The sequence below is a fragment of the Triticum aestivum genome, chromosome 3A (assembly GCF_018294505.1).
Source record: "Triticum aestivum cultivar Chinese Spring chromosome 3A, IWGSC CS RefSeq v2.1, whole genome shotgun sequence".
In the NCBI taxonomy this organism is placed as follows: domain Eukaryota; kingdom Viridiplantae; phylum Streptophyta; class Magnoliopsida; order Poales; family Poaceae; genus Triticum; species Triticum aestivum.
The window spans coordinates 177,877,367-177,882,692 of NC_057800.1; positions in this window are offsets into that span (position 1 = coordinate 177,877,367).

A 5,326-nucleotide genomic window follows, 5' to 3' on the forward strand; every position below is an offset into this window, starting at 1 on the left:
AGCCTAACGCACCGTGTTAAATCTCCAAGGGAGCGACCGCACGAGCGACGCGATGGTCGTGGTAGGCGCGACCATGATACGGGCTGCTGGCAGCCCTTGGATCTGAGATCAAACGGTCGCATGCTATATAAGTTGCCGAAAATTTGCAGAATAACCCTCCAGGATAGGATATTCACCCATAGGTCTAGAATCATGCCATGTAACCATTCGATCTCAGATCCAAGGGCTCTCGGAAGCCCGTATTATGGTAGAATGGAAAGCCACTACCCTGTCGTTTGCACGCTGGCAGTTCGCTCCTACTCGTCCCTGCACGTCCTTCAATACTACGGCGCTTCGCTCCTAGTCGTCCTGTCCATTCACATTACGGCAGTTCCACTAATCCTAACCCTCCTCCCAAATCCATGGCGTCCCAAATCTCCACGATCGGCGGTGAGTACAAGTTTAGAACCATCACCGGCGATGAGTTCGACGTCATCTACACCCGTTCTTCTGCGACGGTGAAAGGATGCCTTTCTTGCTTCAAACGCATGTTCGAAAACTCAGATGATGAGTGGGTCGCTGGGCTAGATGTTGAGTACACCACAGTCCTGGGACGAGAGAAGGATCTAAAGGACAAAGAGAGGAAGAAGCCCACCGTGATCCAGGTTTGCGTACATAACATTTGCTTAGTCTACCACATATGCCATGCCGATGTTGAGTGCCACGATTTTAAGAACTTCCTCAAGGACAAAACAGTGAAATTCGTTACTGTAGACTTTGGTAACAACAAAGAAGTCCTGCGTCGGATAGGCCTCGTTGTAGGCAACACCTTCGACCTCCAGAAGAATCGGCTGGTGTCCTCTCGTCAGCCTTCAATGCTGATCCTGGCAGGAGCCATGGTTCATCCTTCGTACGGTAAACTGGAGAAACCTCATTACACATTTCATCGTCATGCATGGCAGTGGAATATACTAGATATAGACCACATCCACTACGCTGCAATGGATGGCTACCTTTGCTTCAATATCTACAAGGGTTGGATGAAGAGCAACAACCAAGTGTGCGGTTCAAGCAAAGAAGTATCGACCAAGAGGAAGAGGGACAAGGACGAAGTCGAGGACGTGGACGAGGACTCCGAGTAAGGTGGCAGTGTCGTTGCTCATGGTGGTTCTAATGCTGTGTCTACCAGAATAGTTGCAAAGTTTAATTTCAGATGTGCTTAATTTAATTTGAGGGGTGTGTTGTGCTGAGCCCCCAGCAGAACTATGTTATGTTTCTTCTCGTTACTTTAACTCTTCAGTACGTACATACTAGTATTTCTTACATTTCATCTTTTAGTTGGTATAGTACTACCACTTGTTTCTTCACATTATATACGTACAATATATATGGCCAACATCATATAGCCAGCAGTTTAGTTGTCAAAGAATTTCAGGGTGCTTAGTTTTGTCAAAGAATTCCAGGATGCTTGGAGGGTGTTTGGATCCAAGGGACTTATTTTAGTCTGACTAAAAATAGTCTCTTTAAGAGGCTAAAGTTCCAAGCACCCCTGACTAAAGAGGGGCTAAAACTAGTCTTGAGACTAAATTTTTTAGTCAGGGGTACCCCTACTAAAATGTGGATTAGTCCTCTCTCTACTCATTTAACTCCTCTCCTTTAATACAGGCGAGTTCTGGATTGGAGGGTTTGGAGGATAATAAATGCTCATTAACTTGATTTTAGCCTTTTTAGTATTTGGATCCAAGCATGGGTGAGGCTAGCATGTTTAGTCCCACTACTTTTAGTCATGGGACTAAAACGTATCCAAGCACCCTCTTAGTTTTATTTGAGGGGTGGGTTGTGCTGGACACCATTATTGTGACTAGCCTTTTTAATAGTACTATATGCATAATTTGGCGACGAGCGCTCTCTATATGTACCACCTTTTTTTTAATTTCAAGTTTTGCTCCATGGCGCAATCCATCGATACTACTGTTGTACAAAAGTATACATTTTTTAAAAGGCTAGAGGGCGGGGCAGTCTAGCTTAGTCGGTTTCACGAGAGGCGAGGGCCTTTGTGATTTGACGGCTCATTATTGCTGGAAGGCGGGGCCTTGTGATTTGACTGCTCGTATAAATGCGCTGACGACCTGATCGAGGAGGAGCAAAGAACCGTGCGGTATACTCAAGTTTTCCACTGGAGTAGTACTGCGACGGAGGAGCACGAAACACGGCAGCCTAGTGCCATATGGCGATAAAAATGATCTAATTTGCCAGTCATCTCATTGTTAGCATTGTTCTATCCATTCCCTCAATAAAGACATTGTTCTATTCATGCCTCGCAGAGAACGTGACACGTGCGGTGAAACACCCAAAGCAAAAGATCAAACACAGGAGCAAAAGAAGAATGAAGATTATCACCCCAAATGATCTAATTCGCCACGAGTCGTAACTGCTTCTTCATTGCCTCCACGACCTCCATCTCCTTGCGCGTCTCCTCCGCCATCTTCATCATTGTGTCCATGACGCGGCATTTCTCGATGCGAGCCTTCATCATCTGTTCCACGGCCATATTACGTACCTTGACAGCAGCCGGGTGCTCGATGCGGAGATTCGCCAACTCTTCCTTCTGTTCCATGGCGAGGGCCTGCAGCATCTTCATCGAGGAACTACTATTCTCATTCAACTTCTTCCAGCTGGCGTTCTTCTCCTTTAACAGGTCGATCTCGTGGCAGAGCTTCGCATTGTCCTCCCGAAGTCGCAGGATTTCGCTGGTCGCCTTCTTCTCCGAGGCAATGCTCTTCTTCAGTAGCATCACCAAGCCGGCGGTCAACTCCCCCCTGTTGATTGAGCTCAGCGGGCATGTCATCGAGGCTCTCCTTCAGCAACTCCATCAAGCCTTGGATGAACTCCTTCTGCTTATTGAGCTGATCGGGCATGCCGTCGAGGGATAACGACTCCAGCTCCACTGGATCGGCATGTTCGCCTCCACGGCTAGGGCGCTCCTGGGAGCCATCGCCTGCCCGTGAGAGATCTTTCGAGGTCTGTACGTTGGTTGCCGCTCCCTTGTTACGAGTAGTTCTCGACCTAGAGCTTTGCTCACCGGCCATGGCAACGACGGACGAAGAAGAAGCACTTATGAGGAGGAAAGGTAGAGTGATTTTCGGTTAGGTAGTTCCCCTTTTTATAACCTAAGTACTATCACTAGTACTAATACCTGCATAGTGGGAACACATTCAGGTTTGGTATGTACTACTAGTAGGTGTGAGCAGGCTTTCGAATGTGATGGGAACAAGGTAAAGATTAATTGATGGTTTTGGTTTCGAGGCCCGAAATGGCTCCAGATGAGTTTAGCGGAACATAAATTTCAAGTACTACACTGCTCAAATGCATAAATATTATGTTACTGTCAAAAATTGGCACAAAATACGAAGGAGACCAATGGAAGTACTACTAGCAACCCACGATTTAACTACTCGCATGCGCGGTGGAGTAATAATGTCTTTCTTCCGCCCTCACGTCCACTCAATTTGCATGCGCTGTATTAATTGACCATCAATGAAGTGAACGACTTTACACGCATCAAATTATCACATGGGTGGATCTTGGTACAAAATTGCGTCCGCCCGTGTACCCGCGTGTGCGTGCGAGGAATGAGTGCGTGCATGGCGTTCGTGCACATCTTCACTTAGTGCATGTACCGCCAGTATGGCTCAGGGAGGACGAGTACATTCTTCTGGAACCAGCAGCACGTCACTGTGATCAATCCACGCAAGGAGGTCGTGACAACGCCTACACATGTGCCATGTGGCTTCATGAACTGTAAGAGAGACACTCTGTAGCGTGCCATTGGTATTCTAATTTACGTGTTTTGCACATACTCAAAGTACTAGTAAGGTACACGTGCATTGCACACATCAGATTTTGCAACCAAATTATGAATAAATACCACACTATAGCATGTAAGCTCTGAGTCATATATGCCTGATGTAGCCCTTCGTTTAATTCTTATAGTTCTCTCATTCAAAATCAATTAGTTTTTATAAAAACGCTAAGAACGCAGGAATAGGAAAAACATGGGATTATAGTGGAATGTCGTCTTGAATCCTATAGGATCGTACGAGTGTTTGATTGTGCATAGAAAAAATGCAGAATTCTTTCAAAGAGGTTTGAGTGGATGGGATGTTTCCTATGAAATCTAGTGCAAATGAATCATATGGAAAAATTATTATGGTTTACAATCCTATGAATCAAACAACCAAGATAGGAAAAATTCCTAATGATTAGAATCCTCCAAAATTCCTTTGAGAATCCTTTGAATCAAAGAAGCCCTTAATCTATTTTATGATTCATGGAATTGTGCGTTGTAAAGCATAAAGTAAAAACAAATAATGGCAATTCAACTAGAAAAAAGTTTGGGCAGTTATGACACGGAAGATTCTAGAACAAAAGAGAACCACTGTTGTTTTGAGGTTTGTGCATTATGCTTAAGTTCAACCATGGAGTCTTCTAGATTGTACATGTGGCAAAATCCGGTGGGGGGCTAGAAGATGGTGCGAGGGGCCGAGTGGAGGGAGACTATGAAGGAATGCACAAGTGCGAGATCGATATTTAGAGAGAGGGGGCGAACACGTGCGCTGATGCGCGCAGTGGCGGAGCCATGGGAAATAAATGAGCTAGGGGGCCAAGCATTGCTAATCCTTTACGAGGAGGGTCAATTCATGAACTTAAACCATTTTTAGCAGAAATTGTCTAACGATCACCTTCATATTAGCCTTGATATATAGTGATGTTAGGGGGGGAGGGGGTAGGGCCCTTACTGCCCCCTGTCTTCGCCATTGTGCACGCGCCTGAGAGATGAAGCGGAAGGCATGGATGATGAGAGGGGGATGCTGGATACATAATTAATGTGGGTGTATTAGCTATATATGTTAATCCGATATAGAGAGGTATAGATTGATCGATGTGGACATAGGAAAGAGGGTGAGACCTCACTGGGTATATCGATTGATCGGTTTGTGTGGAAACCTATGAAAGACCTAGCTATATACACACATACATAGAGGAACATCGATCGTTGCGCATGCACACGTGAGAGATAAAGAATGTCCGATATGATGGAGAGGGGGGTGTGTGTTGGTGTGTGCCTTCATGGGAGACCGACCTGAAGAAAAAGATTGCATGTGTGCGATGGATAATGCCGACTGGTAGTGTGTGTGCATGCATGCATGAGAGAAAGTTAGTGGTACAATTATAAAGAGAAGACTACTGTGTGGGTGTAAAAGAATAGCTGAATAGGTGAGGTCACAATCAATGTAAAGTTGAATTCAAATATTTGAATAAGAGATCCTGATGTTCGAAACCCATG